Raw genomic sequence first — 12,652 nt, 5'->3', positions numbered from 1 at the left:
GACTCCCCGTTGGGCTGAAGAAACACGTCGTGTGCTGCCTGAACAGCCACCTCCAGGTTTTTCTCAGCAAAGAAAACCGAGCAAATATTCCACAATTCGAGTCAACAACAATTACCACGCTCAGCGGCTTAGAAGTAGGTGTCATCAGTGAAGCGAAGCAGCTTAAATCCGTCAACAAAGGCAAGTCTTGCAGTCGAGACAGCACGTCAGTTAAGTTAGTTTCGAGAGTGCGCTGACTTAATAGCTCCGTACTGAACAGTCATGTACAACCACTCGTTCGACGAATGATCTCTCCTTGTCGTCCTTCAAAATCAGTAAATCTATGTAGCGTAACGTTATGTATTTCTGTGTCATTACCATTCCGTTTCTGAATTATATTGTTCTACAGGGTAGTCCATTGATCGTGACCGGGCCTAATGTCTCACGAATTAAGCGTCAAATGAGAAAACTACAAAGAACGAAACCTGTCTAGCTTGAAGGGGGACACCAGATGGGGCCATGATTGGACAGCTAGATGACGCTGCCACAGGTCAAATTGATATCAACTGCGTTTTTTAAATTAGGAACCCCCATTGTTTATTACATTTTCGTGTAGTACGTAAAGAAATATTATTGTTTTATTTGGACCACTTTCTTCGCTTTGTGATATATGGCATTGTAATAGCCACTAACGTATGACTCACAATTTTAGACGAACAGTTGGTAATAGGTACGTTTCTTAAAATTAAAATACACAATTGGAACATTATATTTCGGTAGTTCTAATGTGATTCATGTACTCTTGTGAACTTATCATTTCTGAAAACGAATGCTGTTAAAGCATGATTACCAGTAAATACCACATTAATGCAATTAAAGCTCAAAATGATGTCCGTCTACCTCAATGTATTTGGCAATACGTGTAACGACATTCCTCTCAACAGCGAGTAGTTCGCCTTCCGTAATGTTCGCACATGCATTGACAATGCGCTGACGCATCGGGGACGTCAGATCCGGTGAACGTGCGGGCCATGGTATGATGCTTCGACTACCAATCCACCTGTCATGAAATATGTTATTCAATACCGCTTCAACCGCATGCGAGCTATGTCGGACATCCATCATGTCGGAAGTACATCCCCATTCTGTCATGCAGTGAACATCTTGTAGTGAAATCGGTAGAACATTACGTAGAAAATCAGCATACATTGCACCGTTTAGATTGCCATCGATCAAATGCGGGCCAGTTATCCTTCCTCCCATAATGCCGCACCATACATTAACCCGCCAGGGTCGCTGATGTTCCACTTGTCGCAAAAATCGTGGATTTTCCGTTGCTCAATAGTGCATATTATGTAGGTTTACATTACCGCTGTTGGTGAATGACTCTTCGTCGCTAAATAGAACGAGTGCAAAAAATCTGTCATCGTCCAGTAATTTGTCCTGTACCCACTGGCAGAACTGTACACGACGTTCAAAGTCGTCGCCATCCAATTCCTGGTGCATAGGAATATGGTACGGGTGCAATCGATGTTGATGTAGCATTCTCAATACCGACGTTTGTGAGACTCCCGATTCTCGAGCAGTTTGTCTACTATAGATGTGCGGATTAGCCGCGACAGCAGCTAAAACAACAACTTGGGCATTATCATTTGTTGCAGGTCGTGGATGACGTTTCAACATGTTGCTGAACACTTCCTGTTTCTTTAAATAACCTAACTATCCGGTGAATGGTCCGGACACTTGGATGATGTCGTCCAGGATACCGAGCAGCATACACAGCACACGCCCGTTGGGCATTTTGATCACAATAGCCATACATCAACACGATATCGACCTTTTCCGCATTTGGTAAACACCATGCATGTACCTAAGGTCGGCGACTCGAGACACCTGTCGCACTCACTTGTTTCACGGCAAGCTGCCTGTTTCCAAGTGGCACAGTGGCACGCGGCAGCTGCACACAACAGGTTCCTTTGGCGTGCATCACCGTCGGCACAGCACACACACCGCAGCTCGCAGGCGGCCATCGGAACGCTGCGCCGCGGACCCCGGTCCGCCTGGCGCGGTCGCAGCCGGCGCGCGCGCCTCGGCCAGTGACGGCCGGTCCTCGCGGCCAGCCAATAATTCATGGGACACCGCACGGCACTCCGGCGCTGTCCGCGCGGCCTCAATGTTTAAACAGCGCGCCGCCCGTCGCAGCTACTCGCGCCCATTGTTCCGATTGCCGCTCTTCCTGCCGCTGGGAGTGTGCGTGTCAGCGTCCTGGATAATACAGTAGCGCTCGCCAGGTGGCAGTTCCGCTAAACGAGATGCAACCTCGTGCAGCAAGGGCCCAAATTTAACTCAGTTTTCGTTTCAGATGCTTAAACTTCACCAACTGTTGCACATAGTTTTTCACAGGAGCTGGAAGTTAATGTTGATGATACGCAATTACTATATCAGGACAGTTCTCACTAGGAATACCAAATCATTCAGTTTATCCGGTCTCACGCGCTTTTTAACGATCTATTTAAGCCCCTGGATGAAAATTTATAGAGACGTAAAAAAAAGATTTTTCGACTTCCGTGTCAAGCTGTTGTTGTGTGATATCAAGTGTCATCTGGGGGACTGGAATCGAAATTTTTAAAGCAGGTTGGCAAAACGTCAGGCCGATTTTTGATCATAATAGATATCTCTAGGAAAGGAATGCTGCCTTTGCCTGTGCTAGGCCATTTTTGTGTCCCTCTTGCTCTGTTTATTATGTGGTTTTTGCTTCCAAGGTAGCAGAATTCCTTCATTTCGTCTATGTTATAGTCTGAGTTTTGACAAGTTACTATAATGGGACGATCTGGACGTGTGTCTGCCAGAAAAAGGAAATTAGTAAAGATGGATGTCATGAATTGATTGTATATATGAAGACTTTTTAACATTATTAAGGCAAATACGTTGTTTGTTCTTTATCAAAATCTTTCATCTGCTAACTATGCCTATCAGTAGTTAGTGAATTCAGTATTTAGAAACTTTTGTTTATCTGACAGTATTGGCGCTCGTTATTTTGCAGTGGTTGGAGTAACGAAGATTTTTGTGAGGTAAGTGATTCATGAAAGGTATACGTTATTGCTAGTCAGAGCGATTCATTTGTAGGGATTGTGGAAACTCAGATTGCGTAGCGCTAAAAATATTGTGTGTCGGATTAGTGATGATCAGAATAAGTAAAGAGAAAACTGAGTACGTTGAATTTTGCTCAGCTGTTTGAAAGTCAAAAACGTAGAAGTTTCCAGCACAGTAATTATAATTTTCCAAAGGGACGTTTCATACTACCTTAATAGTAAGGACAAGGGTTACGATGTTTGCAAGGTAAAAAACTTGTAGGTATTAAAAACAATCTATGTGAACCACATTTCTTTTTCAAAAGGATATTTCTCACATCCTCGACATTCTTAAGTAACTGTTTCTTGGATTTTATGTTACCGTAGTACTGAGAGCAAGTGAAATATTCAACAAATTCTGTACACATTGTACTGAAAGTCTGTTTCTTTGCATTTCGCGGGCAAGTGCTCTACCAACTGAGCTACCGAAGCACGGCTCACGCCCGGTACTCACAGCTTTACTTCTGTCAGTACCTCGTCTCCTACCTTCCAAGCTTCACAGAAGCTCTCCTGCGAACCTTTATGTACGTTTCCATTTCCAGCTTCGTTCTGAGAAACCGCTCCAGAGTACCTGACGGCTCAACACAAAAGTTTTCCTTAAGTACAGATAGTGTTGAGGATCAGTGGACAATGTAGCACCTCTCAAACATGTTGTCCCATCAGTGATCCAAGGTTCTTATCCCGTAGGCATTTAAAAAAGGAAAGTTGAACAAAGGATCGCAACCTGTTAAGAGCAAAAGCACTTGAAAGATACCATAAAAGACACTTCTAGAGACCGGAGACGGTGTGTGGTATATGTGCGTGAGCACACGCGACTGCGCGCATTAGTGTGAAACACGATCAGAATCACCAAAGTTCCTAATATGAGAGGTGTGGCTACGAGAAATAAACAAAGCTGGATGTTAAGGAATAGCTTCCATACTACTGATCAAATTTTCGAATCACTAGGGGAAAACCGGCCGTAACTGTCAAAGTGACGGGTGACATTTGATAACAGAAACGTTTGAGTCTCCTTCTTGAGATTTGTGTCTTTTTTCTTATCTAGGAAATATTACGAATAGTGGAACAAAACGTCCTGTTAGACTCGCACACGTCATAAGTCAAGAGGTGCCTGTTCGGCGAAAGATATTTTTGAGACAATTTTTTTCCCCCTTTCAAACTAATGATTCCACCGCTTTTGCTGTTGTGAGGAATACAAAGTCTCAAAACAACATTCGTCAAAATGCACCACAGCAGGATATGTACAATAACATACCTAATTAAAACTAAGAAAAGCTTCTCAAATTTTATACCTCCCTCCTCACACGTGAATGAAATGGCAATGTATTTGGTAATGGTCATATTCATGAAACTAATAACTACTCTAAGAGAAAAATAATCCTTGAATTTTAAAATATCATACAGTGAAATTTTTCTCGGACCCTTATATTTTTCACATACTCGTAATACATGTACAGTTTCCTCTTGAATGAGGAAGGAATGACTGAAAAACCACGATTCCTGTCTCATCGTAAGTGAAAATCCTACGTAGAGGAAAATCCATGACTTTTGTCTGGTATTTAAGGGGACAAAACTGAATTCATTTCCTCCAAATTGAAACCTTTGGTTGCAGTTATTAAAGGCTTTCCTGGAGTCTGGGACTAGATCCGGGTGTCGTTTTAGAAAGCCGTTCTACCTATATTTCCCTTTAAAACGTCATGTTTACTGATGGTCTTGCATTTTGTAACATAATCTGAGGTTGACTGGTATACACCAGAAGATTTAGCAGACTTAAAACAGGCCATCTCTCCTCCCTGGACAGCATTAACCGCTTTGCGCATGGAATCCTGTTCCCAGGAAAGAAATTTTTGCCAGCCGTCTGCAGTCAGTCAGTTTGTGATTATATACGATGGTGACAAATTTCGGGTACCTGAAATAGAGCAACCAGGCGTGTGGTGCCTGAACAAAACAATGGTCTATAGGAGTATAAAAGATGGATCTTTCAGCTATAATGTAAAATATCTGGGCCGGCCGAAGTGGCCGAGCGGTTCTAGGCGCGACCGCGACGGTCGCAGGTTTGAATCCTGCCTCGGGCATGGGTGTGTGTGATTTCCGTAGGTTAGTTAGGTTTAAGTAGTTCTAAGTTCTAGGGGACTGATGACCTCAGGAGTTAAGTCCCATAGTGCTCAGAGCCATTTGAACCATGTAAAATATCTGGTTTAAAACTACTTCTCAACGTACAGGCTTAAGTCTTTGCAACGAACACAAATCTTCGCTACAGAGTACAAGTTATTTGAGTTTCACCGGATAAAAAATGGCAGGTTCCTGAATCTTGAAAAACTAGTCGACGGAAGTGGCTGCAGAATATAGTAAGAACCTGTCGAAATACCCAAAAACAGGCATCCTCTTAGGGTAATGGCACTTCGACATAATATAATCAATGAAGCCAAGCGAAGCTATTAGGTACTGAGATCATGCAGCTTAATTATCGCGAAACGCAGTAGTTAGTGCAGTATTTGAAATAGTAATAGATCATGGAGGAATCTGCTGAATTAGGCATTATCAATTTGAGCAGTTTGCTTCAGTAGTAAACACTTTCAGTACAGCATTTTTTGTTTTTCAACTTACATTTTTACTTACGACCATGACAATTGATATTTAGAGATAGAACTACGAAAACTGCAAATTATTCGGTGCCTTCGTTTCGTTCTGGTGGTAGTGAACCCGAGTTTGCTCCTCAGTGATGATTCTTACAATGTAGGTATATCTGTTTTAGTTCAGTAGACAGTTGCTGGGAAACCCATCCTAAAGGCACATTGTAAAATTCTGCATTCTGTAATCCACCGTATGGATGGGTCTCTGAGAGTATTTCTGCTTCCACAGTTTTTTTTCTCCTTCCTTCCTTTCTTATTCTTGAACGGTGCACTGGAAGAACAAACCTCTGTAGGCCTATGTATGAGATCTAATTTCTTTAGTTTCCTATGGTCATCTCGCGAAAGGATTGTGGTAGGAAATATCTGTTATTTGACTCTTATGGAAGGTATACTCTCAGATTTTTAATAGTAAACCTCAGCGTAATGAATAGGGTTTTCTTGCAGCCTTTGCCTTATGAGTCTAATAAACATCTCCACAGCGCTCTCACGGTTATTAGATTAACCCGCAGAGAAATGCGCAATTCGTGTTTGGACCACACAGTGCAAAATGTCTACATTATCCATGAACAATTTTTAAGGTTTCCGTAGTTCCATTCATTGCCACACAGGTATTTTCCTTCACGGCGACTTCAGACGACCTTGTGTTCCTGAATCACAACTGAATATGTTGGACCCAACGAGGAGTACCGGCCACAGATGTCATACCATTCGCGAACTTACGACTCTACTGCTAAATGTCGTGCTATCACAAATCTTCAGCATATCGGACCCTCATTCCTATACGTTCCACACCTACTGTAACTGAAACTGAGTAAAAGAGCCTCCTCCCTTCCTTGTGGAAGTTGCCGTCTTTGCACTGATATGTGGTGATGATTGTGCATCGATTCTACTAGCTCGAAACATAACATATGTAAGGTGTGAGGCAAATCCAACACCTTCCATGAAAACCCTGACATGATAAGCTAATCCAGTAGTATGTCGCATATCTCCGAATAAATCGTGACATTAAATCAACCAAAGTAATACGAGTAACGAGTGAGCAAATGGAATACCACAGACTAACACAAGAATGCCTAAATGCATGCCGTACCTTCCCACTGTGAGACGGACGCAGTTCCGAGGGGAAAAACGAGGACAGAAGCCGAGAGCAGAACCGTGTTAAGCTAGAAGGCCCTACGATAAGGGACGGACAGGACACCCACGTCGCCAACCTACCTCTAAGACTACCACCCGCATGTTTTAGCGTGAGACTTTTTTGCGTCTCTGTTACGTCAAGGACCACCCCCCAGCCCATGTTAAAAGCTAGAGCCCTCCAGAAAAACAGAACAGATCTTACGATAACACAAAGGGCCACTACCACAAGCAAGTTTTAGTGTGAGACTAGTTCGTGTGTCTGTTACATTAGGACCACCCACTAGCCCATGTTAAAAGATAGATCCCTCCAGAAGAACAGTATAGATCTTACGATAATGCTAAAAGGACCACACCAGCTGCAGGTTTTAGCGTGAGACTTTTTCGCGTCTCTGTTACGTTGCAAACTTTAAAAACATTGCCCCACCCCGAAAAGTATAACGTTTCCTATTGGATAGACAGAATTTTTGTAGGCGGAGCTTAAGGTGAACATTGAGACCCTGATTGGTCAGATGAAAACACAGCCAGATAGCTTTTTGAAATCTACTTCGGCAAATTGTAGTAAGGAGAGAGTTGCTTCCGAGATGGCGAGGTGAGCTTAGCTGTGCTGCCCGCCGCTGCCCTGACGCTGCCTAAACACCGACGAGGTAATGAACGCACGCGATGCCGCATTTTTGAGCGCGTAAGGCTTCACTCAGAACTGCAAAAGTCTCATCTGTTACACACCCTTTTTGCGTAATACTAGGGTTGATCGTTAATTAAATCTCATTGTGTTCACATTTGCCACTTGAAGTAAAGATCTGAAACGCGATGATTTTTCTGTTATATAGTTATTGAGAAGCCGCATCAGCCACTGTAATTTACGACAAGTTATATGAGTAATTAAAGATAATTGAGGGTCACTGTAGACCATTTTGACAGTTTGCTCTTTTTAAAATGGCTCTGAGCACTATGGGACTTAACTACTGTGGTCATCAGTCCCCTAGAACTTAGAACTACTTAAACCTAACTAACCTAAGGACATCACACACATCCATGCCCGAGGCAGGATTCGAACCTGCGACCGTAGAAATCGCGCGGTTCCAGACTGCGCGCCTAGAACCGCTAGACCACCGCGGTCGGCGTTTGCTCTTTTGTGAAACTTAATTTAAACCTATATTATACATGTGATATGGCATAGGTCACCCTTCGATCCATTGTAGAACTTGGAAACCCATTCAGGGAATATTCGTTCACATTTTTGTTGAACGCAGTTGGTTTTTATCATTCTGTATTAAAATACTTTCTTTTATCAATAGTGCAATTTATAAACAATGTTTTGTGAGTAGAATAAAATTTCCAACGGTAAACGTAACTGCTTCTTCGACGTTATTTTACCAGCTAACTAAAAATAGGAAAACCTTGAACCCCTTCCACTAAATTTATTTAGTGTTAAGACTCTTTTACAGGGAGTGCAGTGGAGCTGACGCTTAGATCATTTAGTATTTGGTTATATCATCGCTAGTCTCACTGAACTCTTCTGAATTCTACATGTCATAAGTGGTCTTGCGTCTCCTTACAAGCAACAGGTCTCAGGTTCAAACTAGTCAATTCCCTAAAAAACACTCTCAGAGCGTCGTTGCGTGGAAGTGGTAGGGAGACACGATATAGAACAAACAGACACAACCATGAATGTTTAGACATATCGCCAACATAAAGCCTATGAGCGTCATGCTTCTCTTTCTAATTACACATTAATGTATGTATAATTACGACACGAGAATAAGGCCGACTTACTAGTAACAAATTATGAATTCAGTCATATATAAGCTAACTGAAATAGAAAAGGAAACTAGTTTTAATAGTGAAGGCACTAAAAAAAAGAGCTTCATTGAAGCTCTACATACCACAGTATGACATCCAAATATGCGGTCTCGAAATGTTCTTTTTGTGTACACGTAACGAGCAGCAGAGCAACTGGAATGTCTCTCTTTCGACATCCTTTCAGTGTAAATTGCGCAGAGGACCTACGAAAACGTTAATTAATTAACACAGCAGCAGTTAATTCATCAACTGACCGCTGTCTCAGAACACAATGGCGTGACATAAAATAACAGCTGGAAATAATTGGTTTTCGTAACTTGAGGTACTTGTGTAAGATATCACCCCAAGGCTGACATATTTAAAACTCCCACAGAACAAAAAGAAACACATGAAAGGCTTCTCACCATCACACCCATAAAATACAGTGAATTATATAGGAAGATTGTCAACCAAACAAAAACAAAAAAAGAAAGTTACTGGACGCGGCAGATGCAACTGGGAGATTCAGCTACAGATGCCACTCCATCCTTGGTTCGTCAGCTCAGAGTTCAAACAAAACACGTTGTTATTATTAACAGCGCTGGTCACGTGAAAGCTAATAGAAAAAGACATTGGTTAAACTTAATACCCACTCTAAACTGTCATTCCAGCCTCATTCAAGAGGAAACTGTATAATGTATAACAAGAATGCGAAAAATATAAGGGTCCATAAAAAATGGCATTGTAGGATATTTTAAAATTCAAGGAATATTTTTCTCAGAGTAGGTCTTAGTTCCATGAATATGACAATTAGCAAATACATTGCCATTTCATATATGTATGAATTTTAGAAACTTTTACTATTTTTCATTAGGTGTATTACTGTAATAATCCTTTGTTACGATGGTGCATTTTGACAAATGTACTTTTGAGATTCTGTATCCCTTACGACTGTTCGTTTATCTTTGTATGGTTTTTTAATGTAATGTAATGCGTTTTATGTTTTTTTAAGTCTAGCAAATATCCTGTTTCTATCATAACGTCATACTATTGAATGTTGTGAAATGTTCTCTTACTTAAACCATTAAAAGAGAGCACATGGAAGTAGTTATATGACTGATTGTCACATAGCAGTGCTTGCGACTAATAAACGCGCAGTGCTAAGGTTGCTCCTGGAAGTTAGCCGCGTTTGTTAAGAATTTCTCACGTGCCACGAAAGTGGATATTGGCACGCGCGTCTTGCTGTTGACTGGATAGACGTAGTGGCAGGGTCGCCATATGAAACGTTCCCTTTGAAAATTTATACAAGACTGTGCTTAAACTGACACACAATATTTTTAGCGCAACGCAATCTGACTTCCAAAAAACCCTACGAAAGAATGGCGCTGATTAACATAAACCTATACGTTTCACAAATCACTTACCTCACAAAAATCTTCGTTACTCAAGCTACTGCAATACAGCGAGCGCCACTACTGCCAGCTAAATAAAAGATTCAAACTACTGAAGGCACTAACTACTGATAGGTATAGTTAGCGAATGAAAGATTTTAATAGAGTACAAACAATGAATTTACCTTAATCGTCATAATATATATATATATATATATATATATATCAGTTCATGACACCAATTCTTACAAATTTCAAAACTCCGCCATCTCTCTCCCCACGTCCACCACTGCTGGCGGCTCACCTCCAACTGCGCAACGCTACGCGCTGTTAGCATCCAGCTGTCGCTGCCCGACACTACAATGGCAGACAACAATGCAAACTAAACACAGACTGCGCACATCACAGCCAGTGATTTATCATACCGAGCGCTAAGCGGCGTTACCAATAAGAAAACCTAAACAGCCTACTTACAGGGAGACACCTTCAATATGCAGCTCGGTCTAAATAACGAGTTAGAGTGGAGGGGAGACGGAAACCTTGTTAAAGGAACCGTTCTGGTAAACAGCAGGAAGTGCTTTGGCAAAAGCACAGAAAATCTATGTAGCTAGCAGGAAACTGAATCCGATCCTGACCGATAAGACTGTAATACGTTAATCAGAGCTTACATCGCGCCATCAATATTTGTAGAATACGAGAAATATTTAGCAGTAAAGGAGGCTACATACGCACTGGTCAGTGTAATTTTGACGAAGCGTAACTAAGAATCACAGTAGGCTACAATTGAATATCGTATCAATGTACAGCGACTGGAAGTGGATTTTTCTGCAACACCGGCCTGGTAATACTAGTGCCCGTGTTGCCCGGCAGCCTCGTCCTGCGGCTAAGTCCCGTTCAAGGTCACCCGCCTAGCGTGCAACCAAGAGCGGTACGGCCACCAAAACAAAAAGTGAATACTTTTTTAAATAAAATAAGGGAGGAAGATAAGGAAAGGACAGAACACACTTTATTGTCTATATTGTCTATAATAAATACGTTGTGGTTGCGATAAGCGCTACTGGGGTCCAGCTGCGCCACAGCACGGAGCGTCATTCGCTCTGCGAACGTCGAGGAGTGCGGACGCATAGCTCTGGGTTTCTGGCTTGGCGTTGGCTTACTACGTTCACTTGTGTTAACGTCCCACAACAGTGCCTCTGCGACGTGGTTACCGACGTCGCTCGCGGCGCAGTGTACCTGTGTATCGCAGTGTGAAGGCGATTGATATTGACTTGGCTGGGCAGTTTAATAAACGGCAATTGATTGGAGGTCCAAATGTTTTTCGTGGACTCCATCTGAACTTTAATGAACAGCAATTGATTGGAGGTCCAAATGTTTTTCGTGGACCCCATCTGGACTTCACCTGTGATGTACAAGCAATGTTTGGAGGTAGTATCTGGCTGATACTTGCTGTTGTATGGCCAAGGAAGCAGATTATGGTGGCCTTGAAGCATTTCCAGATGCTAACATTTTGGCTTGCAAGAGATGGAGTATTGCATTGACTACAAGACCGTTGGCTAAACAGCCTTACGGTACTCTTGTTCCAAGCATGCTATTTGTTTTGACAAAGAGAAGGAAGAAGTTAAATGCTGATGAGTACCTATTTTTATTGGCGAAAGTCGGCAATGGGAATTGTAAAATAAAGATCAATGGTGATTGTATGATTTATTATAGACAATAATTTATGTCGAAGAAGAGAAGAAATATAAAGATTTAACATCCCGTTAACTGCGAAGTCATTAGAGATGGAGCACAATTTCGAATAGTTTCAAGGGTGGGGAAGGAAAACGACCGGGGTTTTCAAAGGAAACATCCCGGCATTTGCTTGGAGAGATTTAGAGAAATCAGGGAAAATCCAAACTAGGACTGTCGGACACAGGTTGGAATCGTCGTCCTCCCGAATACTAGTAGAGTGTGCTAACCACTGCGCCGTCTCGCTCAGTGTTTATGTGGACGCGGCCAACAGCCAAGAGCCCACTGCAATGATAGGCCATGGCTACATTGTGGCCTAGACAACATCCGACCGCTCAGTGGTAGAACTTGTTGCGTAGCACATGCCGAAATTTTGTGGCAGATTATAAAGTTATGCCATTCGGGTCCTCCCACACCCACAAGTACAAGATTCTCTGAATGAAGTAGGTGGAAAGTCTCTTGTAACATATGTTTTGCTCCCGCAGTTCTCTTGACCTATTTTCTCCGGGGTGCTAGAGGTTCCAGAGCCTACCCATACGCCATCGATATCACCCCGTTAATCTAATTTCACACCTTCCTCTCTGCAGTCTACTCCCCGTTCTACCACCTACTTCCCTGCTTGCGCCACATCACCTTGTCTCACACCTAACTACCCATGATATCTGGTGACGCAACACTTTCTCACTCCCTTATTGTCTAGTTCTTTTCTACTGAGGCAGAAAGCTTCTACAGTCTCATTGAAAGAATAAGCCCTGACTTCCACTTACAGTACGGGGTGCCTCAAAAGGTGCGTTACAATTTCAGTATCATCTAACTCGACATATAATTAACTTGGAGAGAAAAAGAGTATAGTTTTTCCTACGCACCAACTAAAAAC

The 12,652-nt window shown here is 42.3% G+C and overlaps 1 protein-coding gene across 2 annotated transcripts in view; it reads right to left on the bottom strand.

The window, feature by feature from the left end:
* LOC126275269 (discoidin domain-containing receptor 2-like) overlaps nucleotides 1-12,652 on the bottom strand; it is a 741,207-nt gene that overhangs the window by 590,893 nt on the left and 137,662 nt on the right. The window contains exon 1 of one of the 2 annotated variants that reach the window (XM_049977183.1): nucleotides 8,761-8,848. The exons of the other annotated variant lie outside the window; for it this stretch is intronic. The gene's annotated coding sequence lies outside the window, so the exon portion shown is untranslated. Of the gene's footprint in view, nucleotides 1-8,760; nucleotides 8,849-12,652 lie in introns of those variants that run through there. 2 annotated transcript variants of the gene reach the window in all.

Source organism: Schistocerca gregaria, chromosome 1 (genome assembly GCF_023897955.1).
Source record: "Schistocerca gregaria isolate iqSchGreg1 chromosome 1, iqSchGreg1.2, whole genome shotgun sequence".
NCBI lineage: Eukaryota > Metazoa > Arthropoda > Insecta > Orthoptera > Acrididae > Schistocerca > Schistocerca gregaria.
This window is presented reverse-complemented; position numbering and strand designations above follow the sequence as displayed.